General features: G+C 48.0%; 1 protein-coding gene across 4 annotated transcripts in view; it reads left to right on the plus strand.

Moving 5' to 3' along the window:
• Positions 1-20,204, plus strand: part of DPP6 (dipeptidyl peptidase like 6) — a 2,254,101-nt gene that overhangs the window by 1,541,475 nt on the left and 692,422 nt on the right. The gene's annotated exons all lie outside the window — the stretch shown is intronic.

Genomic DNA, 20,204 nt, shown 5'->3' on the forward strand with positions numbered 1-20,204 from the left:
TCCTTTTTCTTTACTCTTTCATATGAAGGTCCCTTCTAATTCCTGAGTTCAAAATAAAAGCTGTACAAGAACCTATTGCGTTTGGTTTAATAGACAATAATCAGGAACATTGGATTTATGCAGACGGGGAGCGCCAGATTGCGTGGCAGGGTTGACTAAATTATGTGGCAAAAAAGCCAAATTATGCTTCACACGGTGGCACATTTTAACATGTTATCCCTTCATTATTTTGCGATTTTTAGACTTGTTAGCAATCTTTGGACATAGGCTGCACCTCATTTGCACCAGTTTAACAACCAAAACTGGAAATAAGCGACAGAAAGGTGACCAGTGAACCTTTATAAAGGGCCTTCAAATGCACAGCAACCCGCATCATGTGATTATGCAGCAGATGATAGAAAACATGACAAATGGGACAATTTCACAATATGTTGAAAACGCTGTGGATGAACATTTACATAGTTCCTTGTGGCACTCACTATAAAGTTTCTTTATATAACAATCTGGACCACATAGCGAGTTCACTTAACAATGGTCTTGCCTCTTAGGTCGCTAATGGCACTTTTGCCAGAGTGCGTGGGTAGGAGTGGTTCGTAGTTCAAGTTTAAAAACTATAACTTTTAATAAGTGCTTCTCAGTGCAGTGCTATCGTATGACGCATTCATGTGAAAACTTCCACATGGTAAAGAACTACACTTTTTAAATTATGCAGAGACGTTATCATATTTTATGTGATGTTTGCTGCATGATTTGGATGACTAACAATTCCAGGGCTTGGCGTGTGCACGGGCTCCAAGATCTAAGCCAGACCCTTGGTTCGACTCTGGTTCACCCCCCCCCCCCCTGTTATGCCCCGTGTGTGTACTGGCGCAGCGCGGTGCCGCTGCGCTGGACAGTCGGGACACAGGACACGCTATTGCTTCTCCGCGTGGTCCGGACTAGCTCCGTGACCACGCCTCCTTTATTATATGGTACGCGCGGACGCCACGTACCACGTCCGCGCTGGCGCACGTCTACGTGCGTAAACACTAGACTGCGCTAGGCAGTCTTAAACATTACACTCCTTTCCACCTTTATTAAAATAAAACAGAATGCAAACAGTGAGTCTATGGTGGATGTGTGAAAACAAAAAAAATGGCCGGCAGGCCTGTTACCAGTCTGATGCTCTGGTTCTACAGTCTCAGCCTACAGCAAAGTCCGCCAGCTGTGATGAGGGGGCTGGGTTTCTTCTCAGCCCGTAGCCTGCGGCCTCTCCTCGAAACAGTACTCGCCTCGGGGTGTCAGGTCGGGCTGGAGTTGACGACAGCCCATCCCCGGTGGGGTGTTGACTTGCCATGCTGGGCCTCTCTGATTCCGGTGGACTCGCCCCAGGCTGGTCCGCGGTGTCACCATACCCGCTCACCGGGGATCTGGCGCTTGGTGTTGTCGGGCTTGGTGTCGCTCTGTCCGGGCCTGGGCTGGACATGTCATCGGACGGGACCGAGGCCCGCTTGAAGAAGGACACGTTGCGGGTGACTGTTTCTCCGTCGCGTTGAGCCGTTACCATAGTGCCTGTCCGGCGGGTGACTGTCCAGGGTTTGGGTTCGAACGGGAGCCTGAACTTGCTTCCTGGATATCGGTCTCGCACATATACTCGATCTCTTTCTCCAATGTATGATTCCTTGGCTCGACGTCTGAAACTCGCATACTCATTTGAGCGCTGTCTGTTGAGCAGGGTTTTTTGAGGGTTTGCTTCCGCCGGGGTCCAGGTGTGGTGATGAGGAATAGTGTCTCGGACAATTCGCCCCATGGCGGCTGGCCCGGGGGCAGCTGTGGTAGTGCGATGGGGTGTAAGCCGGTACTCCCTCAGGAACGTGTAAATGGCTTTCTCCAGGGGTGTTTCCTCTGCATGGACGATCCGAATCACTTTATTGAGGGTCCTCATGAACCTCTCCGCTTCTCCGTTGGCTTGGGGCCATATGGGGGTGACTTTCTTGTGCTGGATCCCCCACTCTCGGAGATAGTCGGCGAATTCTTGGCTTTGGAACGGCGGTCCGTTGTCGGTCTTGACCAGTTCGAAGATGCCATGGGTGGCGATGAGCTTCTCAAACTTTGCCGTTACTTCTTTGGCTGTGAGTGATGGTATTATCTCCACTTCGGGGTATTTGGTCAGGTCGTCAATGACGACAAGCATGTACCGTCCATCCGGGAGATGCCCAAAATCGGCGCTCACTCGCTCCCAGGGTCTTTCCGGGTTTTCCTCGGTGATTATCGGTGGTGGTGGTTCGGGTGGACCTGCTGCCTGGCACCAGCGGTACTCCTTGACCATCTGTTCGACTCTCGTGTCCAGTTCCGGGAACCACACTTTGGCCCTGAGTCTGCTCTTTGTCTTCACCACTCCCTGGTGGCCTCGGTGTGCTAATTCGATTACTTGTGGAGTCAGGCTCGCTGGCATCACGATCCGTGGTCCTCGGAGTACGCAGCCTTGACTGTCCACTGACAGTTCGTCCTTCACCTTGAGGATGGTTTCTAGGGCACGCTTGGCTTCCGGCGTTCTCTGACTCAGCGAGGCTTGGAGTGTTCTCCAGTCGTTGCCTCTCAGGGCGGTCATCACTAGCTGCAGGACTTCATCATTTCGGGTCGCATCCACGATCATGTTGATGTCCATGGGCAGCGGTCGTGATCGTTCTAGGATGATCTGTACACACTCCTCTGTCTCTTCGGCATCTTCTTTCTCTTGGGTAGTTGCCGCTCGGGGGTGCCGGGAGAGATAGTCGGCCGGGTTGGACGCACCGGGCTTAAATTCCAGCTTGTAATCATATTCTTGGAGTTGTAGAATCCACTTTTCGATTCTCGGGGGAGGCTTGGAGACTGACCCTCGGAACAGAGGAAGTAGAGGTTTGTGATCAGTGGAAACAGTGAACGGATGTCCATAGACGTATACGTGGAAGTGCCTGCAGGCCCAGTGGATTGCGATGGCCTCCCTCTCAATCTGTCAGTAGCGTTGTTCTGTTTCTGTGAGAGACCTGCTGGCGTAGGCGATGGGCGCCCAGTCTTCACCGTTTTGGCTCTGTGTTAGTACTGCCCCGAGTCCATAGGGACTGGCGTCTACCGCTATGTTAGTTGCTTTGGTGGGGTCGAAGTACGACAGGGTCGTGTTGGCTGACAGGGCCGCCTTGGTGTTCTGGAACGCCAGCTCCTGCTCTTCTCCCCACTGCCATGGGGTAGTGGACTTTGTGAGTTCCCTTAGTGGCCTGGTGAGATTCCTGAGGTCTGGGATGAACCGCCCGTAGAAGTTTACCATCCCGAGGAAACTCCGAACTTCTGATGTGTTGCTCGGCGCTGGGGCTGTTTGCACGTCCTTCACCTTTTCAGGGTCAGGGGCTACTCCCTTGTCGGAGAATGTGTATCCAAAGAAACTGATTGTGTTCTGTAGGAATTGACACTTCTCCCTGTGTAGGGTAAGACCAGAGTCTTTAATCCTTTGTAGCACGCTCCTGAGCCTTCTGTGGTGCTCTTCTACAGTGTCGGCGTATATCAGCAAGTCATAGCTGACGTTTAGAACACCTGTGATCCCGCTCAGTACTTCTCGAATTGTGTTTTGGAAGACCTCCGCAGCGCTTGATATTCTAAAATTGAGTCGCCGATAGCGCCGGAGGCCTATGTGAGTGGAGAAAGTGGTAATGTACCTGGAGTCCGGGTGCAGAGGTAGTTGGTGGTATCCTGATCTCAGGTCCATTTTGGAGAACCATTTCGCTCCATTTAACTCTCCTAGAATGTCGTCTATGGTGGGCGTTAGGTGTCTTTCTCTCCTCACCGCTGCGTTGGGAAAACGCATGTCGACGCAGATGCGGACCTGCCCTGGCTGCTTGGGTTTCCGCGCCACCACAATCGGTGACACCCAGGGGGTGGGCCCACTGACCTTCTCGATTATCCCCTGTCTTTCAAGGGTCTCCAACTCCTGTTCCACCTTCTTTCTTAAGTGAAATGCTATCCGTCGATGACGGAGGGCCACTGGCTGGATGGATTTGTCAATGTGTAGAGAGACTTCTTTTCCCCGGAGACATCCAATACCTTTGAAGGCGTCTTCGAATTCTTCAAGGATCGTGTCAAGTTCCTCTTCTAAGACGGCCATGGCGAAGGAAATGAGGTGAAGTTCTTCAGCGGTTTGGCCGCTAAGTAGCATTCCGCTACCTTCTTTGGTGACGTAGATAGTGGACGGCGTCTTCTTTTCCTGGTGCTGTATGTTTGTTTGGAAGCACCCTATTAACGGTATTGGCGTTTTTTGTCCGTACGCGAAAACTCTGATCTTGGCTGGTTTCAGGGCTGGCTTGTCTCGCAGTTGATTGTAGACGTTTGCCGCCATCAGCTCTATCGAGGCCCCTGTGTCAATGGTCGCTCTCACCTCTTGGTTTTGTACCGTTATCCTGCACTTAGGGAGTCGCCGCTTTTTTCTCAGTGGCTGATCTATGGCGAAGACATAGTGCACCAGATAGTTGTGAGCGTCATCGTCCATATCTTCGCTCTCTGGGTCTTCCCTTATGGCGTGGGCGGCTTCAGGTTTGGGTTTTGATGATCTGCACACAGATGCGAAATGGTTCATGCGCCCGCATGACCCGCACTTCCTCCCACGTGCCGGGCAGTCTTGTGCTCTATGTGGCGCGCCCCCACAGTACCCGCACTCTTTCCGGCGTTCTGGTGTTCTTCCTCTCCCAGCCGGGCGTTGCTTTGGTCGGACCACATTGACGTGTTCTGCTACGTGGACTTGCTCCGTCTTTACTGGTCTGTGGAGTGCTGCTTCCATGTGCGACGCCCTTGCGTGGGATAATTCTTTCGAACGGCCTAGTTTTAGAATGTCAGCTAGAGGCTTTCCGTCCTCTTGGAGGATCTTCACCCTCAGGTCGGAGGAGTAGCAGTTTTGAATGATCTGGCCGCGGATTTCGTCTTGTTCATCCCGGAACCCGCACGTGCTTGCAAGCTCCTTTAGGCGACCATGGAAGGCATCGAGGGATTCTTCTGCACCCTGACGCGCTTGCCTGAAGATGAAACGCTCGTAGTCTTTACTCTGCATTGGCTCAAAATGGGCGTTGAGCGCGTTGAGGAGCGTGACATATGTGTGTGGGGTGGCCTCCACCAGAGTCTTGTAGATCCGATAGATATCCTTCCCGCCAAGGTGCAGGAGAAGCGCCCTGCGCCGATCGCGCGCCGTACCTGCTCCTTCAAAGTAGAACTGGAGTCTCTCAACCCAGTCCTTCCAACGCGGGGCCAGGGATGCTGGGGCCCCATCAACCACGAAGGGTTCGATGGGCGGGATGGATGCCATGATGATGTGAGACGACCAGCCGCCGCTTCACAGGCACGTGGGGTGAGGGTAGCGAGGATTCTCTCCTTTCCAGGCCTGGGTCTCAAATCTGGAGGAGGATGCGAGGCGAGGCGTCTGTTCCTGCGGCCAGAATAGGGCAAGCTGCTGGGGCCCTGGCTGTACTTTCCGGGCTCGGGAGGGGGGGGCACAGGGACAGCTGGTGCCCTATGAGAAGGCTCTGCGCTGGTACCTCAGTGTGGCCAAAGTTCTGTTCCCCTCCTGCGCCAGGGCTGGACACCACGTGTTGTCTCCACTTATGTGGCAGAGTGCTACAAGGCCAGCACGCGCCGTCGGGGAAATGCAGGGCCGACAGCTCCGTACTCGGCAGCCATGTGTGTGGTCCTCTGAGGTCGGGGATCACGTGGGTGCACGGGCGGCAGGTGCGGGAGAGGTCTCCTCGCAACGCATGGGCACTTCACGCCCTCGTCGCCATTGTTATGCCCCGTGTGTGTACTGGCGCAGCACGGTGCACTGCGCTGGACAGACGGGACACAGGACACGCTATTGCTTCTCCGCGTGGTCCGGACTAGCTCCGTGACCACGCCTCCTTTATTATATGGTACGCGCGGACGCCACGTACCACGTCCGCGCTGGCGCACGTCTACGTGCGTAAACACTAGACTGCGCTAGGCAGTCTTAAACATTACACCCCCCTGTTAATTTGTTGAATTGCCCACCTTTAGAAGTAGCTGTCATTCCTGCAGCCTGTGCAGTGCTACATACCCTGAGGCAAACGCATAACAAGAACTGATTGTGGAATGAACTGGTAGGAAGGCATAGCCTATGAACAGAGGGATTTCATTTTATTGTAACCTCTGTTTCTGTAAAGCTTTTATTTAATCTTTTCCAGTTAGTGGAGAATGAAGATTACAATTAGAAACGCCTAAAATAACATTACTATGTGAACTAAACCCAAACATCTTCAGTGCTTCACTGTAATCTGACAAATGCTTCATGCTGCGACCTTGGATGGATTTCTCCCTCATTCTTTGAAAAATAGTCCTTTCTGCAAAACATTGATTTTCTGTCTATGTATATATATATGCTATATGAGTAGCGAAACCCTGTGCAAAAGCAGCAAAGCGCTGTACAAATCTGAAGACAAAATGTATGTCTGCTCACCTGTGCTAAATCATTGCGGGGCATACTTACTGACATTTCACGCATCACAGTGCTGTAAGTGAAGTAGCTGCGCTACTTTCTGTGAAAAGCAGAACAGTGCCAGATTTTCAAAGTTATGGTGCATTACAATTGGGATTGAATGCTCTGACATACAGGTTGCAAAGTAAACGCTCACATCCTCTCTCTGTTCACTCCCTATTCAACCTCTTCCTCTCCCAGTTCCCCTTTCTCTGTTCCCTCCTCTCTCCTTCATTTCCATTCCTCTCTCCCTCCCCCACATGCTTTCTCTTGGTACCCCCACCATGCTTTTTTTATGCCCCTCTAACTTTTTTCTCTATTCAACCTTCTCTCTGTCACTCTCAGTATCCTTCCTTGTTTGTTTCTCACTCGCTTCTCTGCCCCATCTTCTTTTGTGATTGTTATAGTTGACTTGTGTCTTTCCTTTCCCTGGCTGTGACTTCCCTGTTGCTCAGCTAGTATGAGTGTTTGAATGCCTGATGACCTCATGGAATGTTTGGTGCCTGGCTTGTGTGTGGAGTGTCAGTTGATGGCAGGCAGGCTGAGCAGCAGGGAGGCTGCTCCTGGTGGGGTTTATTTCCATCTATCTATATTATTCTAATGAACTTAAACTGGAACTAAGCTTTAATAAATCCAACCTATTTCATACATGTGACTCCAAGAACTTTCAATTACCACAGTGATCCTCTTTTCTCTTTTCACCATCCATTCTTTTTCTCCCTCAGCTGACAGATCCGCGCTTGCTTTCCTCTTCTCTCACTGTTTACTCTCACTGTTCCAAACTTCTTTCTCTCCTGCTCTGTATATATCCCGCTTTCCACCTTTCTCACCATCATTTCTCTCTCTGTCTCACACTCTCCAGTAGTGCTGCTGCCTGGGAGCTCAAAGTCTAAGTTCAGCGACACAGCACTGCTTCTGGCCCTATCATTCACGGTACTGGGTTAGAACTGAGAAACCTGCCCCTTGTGTTGACTCTCAAATTCTGCTTGGAGTGTATATGTTTGCTAGTTTTTTCATCTTTCAATAGATCCAGCTATGTATGAATGTTTTCTCTATACTTCAATGTGTAATAATAACTAAATAATTCTATTTTAGCCTGTACTTCTGCCAGCTGCCTAGTTTATAATTGTGCAACGCCCTCAGTTGTGTCGTTAAAATGGCCTTTTGTCTTGAACCTTTGTCCTAAATGTTGACCCTTGTTCTGAATTTTTAGACAATGCTCAGAATTTGCCTTCTTGCCAGGAGGTCACCCTATTAAAGGGCCAGGTATGGAGCCTGTGGAGACAAGAACTCTTTTCACTAATACCATTTTGACTGCTAAAAGCAACAACAATCTCCCAGTGAACGCTGGGACAAATGGCAGAATTAACGAGGGAAATAGACCCTGAATGACCAATTCCCCAGTAATTTTTCTTTTGTTGTTGTGGACCTTTAGAATTTTTCCCACTCCTTCAGGTGCCAGTAACTTCTGTAATGATGACTCTGGGGGCGGAGAAATACTGCTCTTTTGTCCAGCCAGTCCTACAGAGAGTCTAGGAGAGCTCCTTCGTCAGCAGAACCTTGTTTGCACATGAGCCTTACTGATCCCGGTTTGTCTCACAATTGTTCTGTGTTTAAGCAGGAGACAATATATCTGCCAAACACTTCGGCCCTTATTACCAGTGGCACCGGTAATCCCTGATGGATCAGTAACGGTAATTCCAGTGGCGGCTCCTCAGCTATGGTAGAGGAGCATCGCCCCACTGCTTGCGGGTGGGCGGTGCTGCTCTGGGAGCAGGGGAGGAGTGGTTTACCCACTCCCAAGTGTGCAATGACTGTCCTCCATGCAGGCTGCAATACAGCCTGCCTGGAGAACATGCCCACCCCTCCAGCCACTGGCTGAGCGCCATGCCACAGTGCTCAGACCAATCACAACGCTGCATTGCAGCATTGTGATTGGCTTAGGAAAGGGAGGCTGGCTGCCTGCTTCCTGTACCTGTTGGACGCAGGAGAGCAGAGAAGACGCGGGACCCGGGCTCAAGGTAAGTTTACATTTCTTTTGCTCCCCCCCACGTGACACCCCCATAACACCCCACCTCCCCACGCAGCTCCCCCCGCCCCACAATCCATGCCGGCTGCCCCTAGGAAATTCAGGGAGTGGAAATAACAGGCAACTCCTAATGAGGCATTTAGTGAGATGTAAATAAAAATAGGTTTCAGAGAAAAATTCTAGGTTGATAAATGCTATCACCTCAGCTGAACAGTTTTCAAAGTTGAATTTCGAAAGTGCTTATGGCAAAACTATCATGAACTGCTGAAAAACGAAATACAAAGAGAAAAGTCCAAAAGGGTGTCTAATGAGTTTGATAGGTTTAGCGAAAATAAATTTTTATGTTGGAAGCGAGGTTATTAAATCATGTGGCCTCGTTGTAAAAAAAAAAGGAGAAAGAGGAACAAAGGAAACTTATTGCTGTATTACAATCTCGCTGAGCATAAAAGAAAGCCATTTGCGAAATCGGTTTCTATATGAAAATCCAACACGGATGTGATATTATATTAATTTGATGTGCACAAGCAATAGAGTTTGTAATGCAACCGTTTTTGAAGATTTTGTTTAATTTCATGCTTAAACGCGGATGCTTAGAAAAGGATAAAATATTGCGGATGTCAAATTTGAAATTAAATTAGTTTCTTTAATCATGTATTGCTCCTTTCCAATTACACATTTAGAGTGGAAACCAGAAGATCTAGTGATGCGCCAGATAGAGCCGGAAATCTACTGACTTAATGAAATGCGACCGCGGTTCATGCAAAAGAATATGATTCCATTTTAAACGTTTGAAAAGGGGGTTCTATTTTCAACCTTGTTAAATTACATCACAGGCCTAAGTTACACATCTACTGAATTAAAAACGTTTGGCTAGATTTACTACACATCTATTGTCTGAAAAAAAGCAGCTTGCTCCTCGCAGATGCATGCAGAGATTTCCAACATTCCTGCATGTGGTTAGTGGGGTAGCCAGGGTGTAATAGGCCCTAGTGCAAGGGAGTAATGCCCCCGTGGCAACGCTTGAATTTTAAAATGCATCCTTAATCAGGGTTGAGTGAACCCCTCCGACTTCTTGGCCCAGTGCCGCTGATTCTATTGCACCAATGGGAGCTACGCCTCTCTACCAGCAGCGATCGAAATAAACAAAGGGTGTTGGGGTGGGTGGGTAGGCGCGGGAGGCGTCACGCGGAGGGGGGACAATACAATATTTAAAAAGAAATACTTTACCTTTTGCTGCCGGTCGCTTCCAGCGTCGCATCTCGTCGCGCTGCCTCTCACCCCTTTCTGCTGCTCCCAGCAGCCCCTGAGAAAGAGGGATAGACGCACTGTTCAAGAGCATTGGTCTTAGCAGGCAGGAAAGATGCCTTGCTCAGATCACGGAGTCTAAGTGCGCATGTGTGTTTTCGTCGGCCAGAGACAGCCGGCCAAACACGCATGGGCACTTAAGAAGTGGAGTGCACTAGCACTGCTCCTCCTCCCTCCCATACCTCGCCCGCCCCTCCCAACACCGCTGGCTAAGAGCCAGCAAATGTAAAATAAAACAATGCAAGAGCTTAGTTTTATTTTACATTTGCTGGCTCTGAGTCAGGCAGAGGGGGCGATGCTCCATAACCATTGCGGAAGAGCCGCCACTGCTCTGTACGCTGGAGGAAGGCCAGGGTTCCAAGTGTTACGTAACCTATTTGAGCCTGTAGGAAACTGGGTTTTGATTGAGGACAGTGAAGACTCTCCTCAAGCAGCAAGCACAATCCATGTCGGGGTGAACCACACAAAACTGGCCGGGGCTCAACTCTCCGGTAGCTTGGCACAAAAGCTGTCAGGCTAAACTTAGAGGCACTATGTTAAGTATATATGTTTATTTATTTATGTGTTTTATAGAGCGCGGACTTGACCCAATTAGGGTATCAGAGCACTTTGCAGAGTAATAGAGTTGTACAAGAGGCATGGGATCACAAGAGTATAACTAGGCTGTGGGGTTTTAGGTTTAAACCTATAATAACTGATAAAACCCCACTGATAAAACCCCACTGAAAGAAAAATAGCCCTCACCGGTGAAAACATATAAACACTGAAAAAACACCTGCACAACCACAAACTAAATGCCATTCAAAGAAAGGATAAAGAAAGTGAAAGAGTCATTTTGTCCTTACTGAAGCGGTCAATAAAATGTAACTTTGTTATACAAGCTAGCAGTAAGAAAGACTGGCTAACATTATTCTGCTTGAGTTTTGTTCTTTAGGGATGCCACTAAAATATTGTTTCTTCCTTTTACTTTTTTCAGTTTTATGGCCTTTGGTCTAAAGATGCAGGGTTTAGTTTCACGTTTTAGGTTTAGTTTAATTATTTTATAAACTGTAGAGAATCAGGACATATCAAACTCACATTTGATATTTTGGCTGCATTTGATTCTTTCACTGATATGTAAAATGGCTAGTTTCATAAAAATCTTTACTAATATGTGTCATCACATTTACCCACAGAGAATGGGTAAAAACCCTTAATACATCAGACCATAGTTTCTAGTGGGTCTGTATTGATAGTAGGTGAATTGCCAACACCTCAGACTTTAAACATTAAATACAAGGTATAGTGACAAGTATATATATCACCAAGCATCTGGGATAGTGGTGAAAACGTGACACCAGACTTTATGAAAACATGGAACGCAGTGTCACTTGTTATGCTCTGCAAAAAAAGTTCTTTCCAAGTTCAACAAAGATTGGAGTGATATTGTTTGTATTTGTAGTGATTCAGCTACGTATATAAAAAACTTTGTGTGATGACCTGTCAAAATTGATACCCGAGCTGAAGTGATTCCCTGTAGGAGATCCCTGCCACTTGTTAGATGGTATGCTGAAAGCATCTTTACAATCTTCAGAGTTAATGAGGGATGCTGTTTACTTTTTAGTCCATTCTGGTGCACTGTTTTCTTATGCCCAGGAACTAAAGCGCAAATATTTATCATTTCGTGCTTTATGTGGCATCAAAGAAAGAGTCATCCCAACTGTGTCCCTTAGCTGATGGTTCTCAGCCCAAGGGGCTATGAATGCTGGGAGGGCCTTTTCACAGAAGTTTACATGGGAAGGAAAGCATGAGCGCACATGACCAAAGACTCACTGAAGAAGTATTGTATGGTGTATTACAATAAGATTAATTTGCAAAAATCTCTTTGGACCTCATATACACTATACGTACACTGTCTATATACCATGTTCTTTCAGTGCAGAAAGCAAGCAATGATGAAAGCAAAACATTCTATAAACACCGGAAAAACACTTTTTCTGTTGTTTTTAGTGACGTGAAAATGTGTAACCACTGATAACAACTGTATTTTAAGATATTGAAAATACTGAAAAAACCCCACCAGAATTTACCAGAAACTGAAAACAGGACAGCCTAAGTATAACATAAATTTGGGGGGGTACTGAGTACACGGGGGATGGAAGTATACAGTGCAGTTAGTATTATAGTTTCTTCGTTGGCCCAAAGGTCGACGGAGGAAAGCAATAGTCTCTGTGGTGGTTAGGGGACTGGGTTTAGCCGAGGAATTTACCCATAAGGAAGGATTTGGCCTCCTTTTTGAAACGTGCAAGTGAGGGGATTCTTCTGATGGCGGCTGGGAAGGAGTTCCATATTCTTGGGGCAGCCCCAGCAAATGCCCGATTATAGTTTTTTCTTCCGAAAGCGTGCAGGCTTGAGTATTAGGTCACTGGCAGACCGTGAGTTTCTGATTCCTCCGGATACCACAAGTTTCTGTGCAAGATATGCAAGGGAGTTTGAGTGTAGGGCCTTGTGTGTGATGCATGCTAGCTTAAGTTGTATTCTGGCCTCAAGGGGAAGCCAGTTCAGTGCTTTCAGATGTGGAGAAATATGATCAAATTCCCTGGTGCCAGTAAGTAGTCTGGCGGCTGCATTGAGGCAGGCTTTTAAAGGTGCTAGGGAGATCTTGGGTAAACCAGAGAGGGTGGAACAGCCATATTCCAGTCTTAGAAATGACTAGTGCTTGGACTGCCAGTTTTACGCCGGGAACGGCAAGAAAGGGTTTCAGTTTCCATAGGTAGCTCAGGTGGAATCTGGCAGATTTGGCCATTGAGTTGATGTGGTCTCGCATGTTCAGGTTGCAATCCAAGGTTATTCCCTGCAATTTGGCCGAGTCCACGATGGTCAAGGGACAATTTAAGGCTGTGATGGCTTTAATTCAAGTCTGGATCCCAGGGACGGTTTTAGGAGGGGAAATTAGAACAAATTCTGTTTTATTTGCGTTCAGTTTGAGTTGATTGGACGGTCAGCTTCAGCTTCAGTGCCTCATTCAGGGAGAGAATCTCTTCGAGAGATGAGATATTGATGTAGATCTGAGTGTCGTCGGCGTACATATGATAGGAGAGATTTGCGGTGCGAAGAATTTCGGCGAGGGGTTCTAAATAAATGTTGAAGAGGGTGGGGGAGAGCGTTGATCTTTGAGGGACTCCAACTGTGACCGAATAGGGAGCAGACAGGTTACCGTTAATTAGGCATCTCTGGGATCGGTTTTGGAGGAAGGATTTAAACCATTCGAGGACAGGGCCATCTAATCCCATCCTAGATTTGAGGCGTTCGAGTAGCTTCCCATGGTTGACTGTGTCGAAGGCCGAGGATAGATCTAAGAGGATTAGGAGACAGGTTTTGCCTTGGTCAAGGGCTTGGAGGGCATCATTAACTACGTGGAGCATGGTGGTTTCAGTGCGGTGTCCAGGACGGAATCCGGATTGGCAGTCATCGAGTAGGTGGAAGTTGCTGATGTGATGACTTAGCTGCTGTTGCACACATTTCTTCAGAACTTTGGTTAATAGAGGAATGTTGGAAATAGGTCTGCAATTGTCAGGGGAGGCTGGATCCAGCGATGGCATTTTCAAAATGGGGAGGACTTAGCCCGCTTTGAGGGACTCAGGGATTGATCCCTGCCGAAGAGAGGCATTAATTATTGCAGTCCAGCTAGGAATAATGGAATGGGCGGCGGCAGCGAGACAGTTAGAGGGGAGCGGATCGTTGAAATGGCTGTTCAGGTTTAAGGTGGAAAGGATTATGGCGATAGAGTCTTCACCGTAGAGGGTGAAGTTGGTCCAGTGTGCTTGATTCTTAAGTGAGGTCTCCTGAGGTGGAGGAGGTAGGTCAGGGGGGGTTAAAGAGTGTGAGGCGGAACTCAGTTCATTGCCCACATTTTTGATGTTGTTCTCAAAAAACGAGGAGAATTTTTTTGGATGAAATTAGAGACTTGGGGTTTTCTTTCGATGTTTTGGCCAGTTTGTTAGACTGGTGTTTGATCAATTCAAAGAGTTTGCGGGGTCTCTTCTGGGCGTTCCCTAGTTCCGATCTGAAGAATTCTTTTTTTGAGTTGAGGACATTCCTGTTGTAAGTATTTCTGGCTTGGCGGAGAAGTTTTAGATGAGCGGCAGAGGGGTGCTGTCTCCAGGTTCTTTTGGATTGTCGGAAGGATCTCCTCTCATTGTTGAGGGACCCGGTGAACCATGGGTTTCTATCTTTGACTTGAGTACTTTTTAGTTTTAGCGGGGCTAGGTCATCCAGAATGGACGACATAGTTACAGAGTAGTGATCGTTGAGGTCACTGACCGATGTGATATGCGGGGGGGAGGGAGGTCAGATTTGCAACGAACCTCAAGTTCCTTGTGGTCCAGGTCCTTGGTGTCTCTCACCCAGCGTTTAGAAAGCACCGGCTGGGGTGCCCTTGTCTTGTGGGTGCCAGATAGAAGGAAAGTAATGGTGTGGTGGTCTGACCAATCACAAGGGTCTATAGAGATAAGCTTAATGGTTGCTTCCTTGGAGATGATCCAGTCTAGAGTGGCCCCTTTCGAGTGTGTTGGGAGTGAGCAAGCTTGGGTCTGAGCTTGATCGGTCAGGAGGTCTTTAATGGCGTTGACATGTGGATCATTAGGATCGTTCCAGTGCAGGTTGAAATCGCCAAGGAAAATGTCTTTGGCGTTGGAGGAGCTCTCTGATGTGAGAATTTCCATGAGGTAGTCAGTAAAGGAGTTGTTCATGCCTGGGGGGTGGTAAAAGATATGCAGATTGCACAATAGGGAGGCGTTACTGCGAATTGAGAGGGCGAGGTATTCGCAGGAGTCGGTGGTATCCGCCAGAAGCTCTGTGACAAGAAGGTTAGAGCGGTAGATGCAGGCGACGCAACCTCCTTTCTTGCTATGTTCTCTGTCTAGTCTAGCAATGTTGTAGTTGGGGGGACTAGGAGGTCCAGGCATGGGGATGAGGACTCATTAAGCCATGATTCTGTTAGAATTGCTTAGTCGAGGTGGTTGTTCTGGATGAGAGCAGCAACATCAGTGGCATGCTTTACTGCCGATCGGCAGTTAATTAAGAGAGCAGTCAGGGAGGTGTCGGAGGGGGTGTTGGGAGTCGGGGAAGACAGGTGTACAGGCGCTAAATTACTTCTGATCACACTTCTGTTACTGTGGGGAGTTGGTCTGCAGGGGTTGATAGCGACCATGCGGATGGGATGTTCTGCACTCACGTCTGTTAGACAAGGGGTAACTGGGGTGAGGATTTCCTTTTCAGTGAGGTCTAACGGGTTTGGTGTGGTGAGGGAAGGGTTGTAGGAGAGGGCGAGAGCAAGGGTTTCCTCCTCCGATTGGGGGCAAGGTTGCTTTCACGGGCGAAGGTGCCTCAAGGAAAGCGGTAGTGGGTATTTGGGGAGCTCTGAGATAGGAGGGGAAGTGGGATTCAGCAGGGGCTTGAGGCTGGTGAAGGAGAGTTCGGCGAGGTGAAGGAGGATCGTTAGATCCCGGATGGAGTAATGGATGCTCTGAATTAGTATGGTGGCTTTGGAGTGCAGAGTATCCGTGTCCATAAAAGGGGGGGTGCGGTTGAGGTGCTAGGAGGGTTAGGATGGGCTGAGTTAGGGAACTTAGGAGGTGTGGATTGTGGGCTAGAAGGGCTAGCTTGCCCTGCATCGTAGGTAGTTTGAGGCGTACCCGACTCAGAGTCTGAGTCGGGAGCTTGGCGGGAAGAGACCGAGGGTCTCGTGTCGATTGCGTTAGCAAGGCTGGTACGTGTACTGAGGGGGTTAGGATGGGCTGTGTTAGAAGCCATGGATACCCTGGGGGGAGGTAGAGGGGAGGAGACCAATGGTCTGGGGGCAGTGGTGTTAGTAAGGCCAGAGCGCACAAACAGTAATAAAGTGAAATCCCACATCAATTTAAAAAATAGAGTACATTTTAGTAAATAAAATGATGCCAAAACAAAAAAAGTCCAATCAGTGAAGTCGGAGTTATGAATTTTCACAGTTTTAAGTGAAGAATAGCACCTGAAAGTTCAAAGTGCCAACCTCGGAAATCTGGTCACGCAAGACCGGGGCAAAGTCAAATGTTAAGGCGGAGAGCGATGGACCATGGTTCGGCTACACGAGGTGGCTTAGGCCCAGTATCTGCTTACCTTTGGACTTAGCACAAATTTTTTTCAGCAGGGCAATGCCGGCAGCAGTGTCTGAGGAGGAGGTGTTGGAGAACTGCTGGACGAAGTATTGAACATTTCTACGATCGGACTTAGTCCGTTTTTTAGAAGTGGAAAATATCCAGCGGAATGAAGCTGCAGGCTGGAGCTAACAAGGGCTTCACCAGGCTGAATACTGCTGTGTGGAGGTTACAATGAGCAGGATATACTGCTGTGGAGAAAAAACTAGTAGGAGGTACTGTGAAGTCAGGCTGACCGGCGATGCACTGCGGGCAGATCGACGAGCATTTAGGTCCCGGTGTCTTGTCAGTTCTCAGGCCACTTCTGGATGAGCATCCCAAGTTTCAGGTTTTGGATGGAGGACAACCTTTAGTGCAACTTCCAAGGGTCCAGGGCTCCTTGGGCACCAATTCGAGGGTCAGGACTCACTTTAGGTAGAGGTCATGTGCAGGGTTCAAAGACTCTGTAGCATGGTCTGCCCCTGTAGCTTACACAGGAGGCCAGTTAACTAGCCCTTGGAGTCACTCTGGCAGTCTGAGTCACTCTGGTAGTCCCGGGATCAAGCAATAAGGCAGCCCTCAAGCAGCAAGTCAGTCCTCTGAAGGTACAAGGCAAGCTTCATGCAGCAGGGCAGTCCTCTGAGGTTCAAAGCAGTCCTCAATCACCAGGCCATTCCTCTGAAATACAGGGCAGTCCTTCTGGGGGTTCACCACAGGTATAGGATTGTACTGAATAGTTGGTCTGAAGGGCCAATATCTATACCTCTGCCTGGAGAACATGGCAAACTGGATGAAACACAGCAGTCTCAGGCTTAATTCCAGCAAAATAGATGTTATAGTGGTAGAAAAACAACCTTCCATTTGGTCATCAAGTTGGTGGCCTAGTATGCTAGGGTCTCCAACTCTCCTGAGTCAAAAAGTAAAAAATCTTGGAGTCTGCGTTACTCCACACTTTTTTTCTCTGACCAGATTTCCGCCCTCAAAGGTACCTGCAATGGGATCCTAAAAATGCTGAAAAAAAATCTTGGGCTTATCCCGGACGTTCCAAAAAAGACAGTGGTCCAGGCAATGGTGACCTCCAGATTGGACTATTGTCACATTCTATATTCGGGGGCACCAATGAAGAACATTAACAAGCTCCAACTGGTGGAAAAAGCAGCAGCTCGGATGCTGTTAAATATCCCTAGATTTGCACTAACTGGTAATGCCCTGGTGACTCTCCATTGGCACCCCATTGAGGAGAGGATCTCCTTTAAAGAGCTGTGCTATGTCACAGGGCAAGGGTCCGCAATATCTCCCCCCCATGATACACTCTTACCACCCTATACACTATCTGAGATCGGCCGGAACTGGTTTGGTCTGCATTCTAAAATTTAATAGAAAACGCTTTGGGGGTATCTCCTTTAGATGCCTGGCAGCTAAGCAGTGGAACTGTCTACCACTGCGCCTAAGATCGGAGACTTCAGAATATATCTTTAGGAAACAGATTGAAACTTGGTTGTTTAGAAAAAACTCGTTCCATTAGCTTTTCTCTGCTTTCTCTTTCATAAGTATGTTCTCAGCCTCGAAGGGATTTCAGCACGGGGATACTCCTTAATGGAGTGCCCATTGTGCTTTATAAGCTGAAATAATAATAATAATAATGGTGTCAGCCTTTAAGTCGTGGTAAACTTCTAGACTACTCGCACATCTGATTCTGAAAAGGTCTTTCCTACCCCTGCCCAGTCTCCAAGTGGTCTAGGGTAACAAAAGACTGGCGTTATGTTCCTTTGTGAGTGGGCTGGAGGCAGTCCTTTGAAAGGTATGTGGGGCAGGCAACAGCTTCGCACCATCCACCCTGGCAGGATGGCCCATTGTTAGACCTGGATTCCTTAGCGTGGTTTCCCACTAACGTTTTGCCTTCAGTCCTCCTGCTTTTGGACTTTGTGTTTTCTGACTATAGGACTTTGCACAGTTTGCTACTGCTAACCAGTGCCTAAGCGCTTGTCCTCTCTCCTTAAAACATGTTTGATGGCTTATACCCAATTGGCATATTTAATTTACTTGTAAGCCCCTGGTAAAGTGGTACTATCTGTGCCCAGGGCTTGTAAATTACATTTTACTGGTAGGTCTGCAGCACTAATTGTGCCACACACTTAAGAAGATCTGTGGGTGTGCAGTTTTAAACTGCCATTTTGACCTGGCAAAATAAACCTTTTCAAAGGTGCCTGGTGCATCTTCACACACTATTTTCAAGCTGCACAGCCATGTAAACAAAGTGACAAGAAACAATCCAATATTCATCCAAAAAATCCTTTTCATCCATTTTCACTCCAATAATCTTCCATGTTCGAAAGTTCACAAAGAGGCAACGCGACCCCAAACTTAATGCTCACGGAATGCCCATCGAGGTTGTTTCCAGCAGCACGTTAAGACAAATCTATCTCGAGTAAACATGCAAATATTTACCCAATGCAGTTCGGGCAATGAGCCCTTCATCAGGCATGACTGTAATTTAACAGCAGCCCATCAGCAACCATGAATTGTTATTCAAACATTTCCAGTGATGATAATAAAGCCATGTACAACATACAATCCATAATGTGAAAACATAAACATCACCACCAAATCATATAAAGACCTGTTACTCAACACAGTTTGTGCTCATTTCGAACCAAGATTATTTGCTAAATATAAACATTTTGCCAGGCCCAAACCTTCCTTTTTAAATCATATAAGCCACCCCTAAGATAGGCCCCGGGCAGCCCCAATGGCAGGGTACAGTGTTCGTAAAAAGTTGGACGTGTAATTTTAAGTTTTACATGTCCTGTTAGAGATAAACTCTTACATTCTTTTTTCACTAATGCATGGCCTACCTCTCCCATGGATAACATTGGAATGACCTTATTACATTTTCTAAGTGTAATTTAAAACATTGTGAACAGGTACCCCTTCATGTTTGTTGTCTCTGGAATTGCAATTTAAAATCCTAACTTGTGGTGAAGTTGGATCTTAACTTACAATTCTCAAAATGCCACTTTTAGAAAGTTGTCCTGTTCTTGCTTTTGCCATTTGGTGCCTGCAGCCTGTCTCTGGCTCACAGGATCGGGTGTTGGGCTATGTGTATTCCTCCTAGACAGCAACACACAATTGGGAGCTCAGGTGTGATTGGATGGCCACCACTGGGAGGATGGGAAGGAGGAGCTAGGCCCAGCCCCACTTACACTCCTAGACCTATGAATACTCTGCAAGGAAGAAGGATTGCTGAGCTTCTGAAAGGACTTTCACTTTGCTGGTCTGCTGCTCATAAGGAACTTCTGCCCTGCTGTCTGATGCCCTCCTACCAAGGTGAGAAGGACTGGGCCTGCATCTCTTGAACCCAGAACTTAGAGTGACTCGAAGGACTAGATGGCTGGCCTCCTGATCTGGTTCCTCAGGGACATAACAGTCATCCAACAACCTTGCATCTGCACCTGGACTCTACCATCTCTGAGTCTACCCTGCCAAGTGGTGCCACTCCGGTCCTGGACCTTTGGAAGTGGGCTTAAGGTGCTTTGAAGACTGCTGTGGATCTAGTGGAACCGACACATCTCTACTGCATGGCGCCAACCCGAGCAGAACCAACGCATCTCTGCTGCTGTGTGTGTTGGAGCCATCACAAAGACTTGCATTGCTGATGCAGCCTGTATCCCCTTTAGAACTGCTGCTGCACGATGTGTCCTGTGCACAGACCCTCACATCTCTCATTGACGGTGGCCTCGACGACAAAGCCAAACTCTGTATCGTAGCTCCTTGTAACTAACGAATCAGCCCCACTGCACGCTGCATCCTTGCCACCAGACCCTCACATCTCAGCCTCACTGCATCTCAGAACCGACACATGGCTTTGGCTGCCCAACACATCTTCAAAGTGGATCCTAGCAATGCTCCGCAAACCAGGATTTAAGGTACTGTGTTCAGCGGATCTAACTGGATCCCTGTATCCGGACTGTACTTGTGACGTTGACCTGATCCGGCATGACCAGATAGCCACAGAGGGCGCTTTGAGCTTTTTTGATGCTATTTTCACGAAAGTTTTTTAAATTGCATGCCTACTGACTGGATTAATGTTGTTTTTGTCTTGTTTTATTTATTAAAGAAAGCTCTATGGGGTTGATTACGATGGCAGTTGGATGAGCATCCTACCACCATCATTTTGGGATCGGGACTGCCCGACAAGTAGGCCGTGGTCCGACCTCCGAATTATAAACCAACCGCC

The sequence above is a fragment of the Lissotriton helveticus genome, chromosome 10, assembly GCF_964261635.1.
Source record: "Lissotriton helveticus chromosome 10, aLisHel1.1, whole genome shotgun sequence".
Taxonomy (NCBI): domain Eukaryota; kingdom Metazoa; phylum Chordata; class Amphibia; order Caudata; family Salamandridae; genus Lissotriton; species Lissotriton helveticus.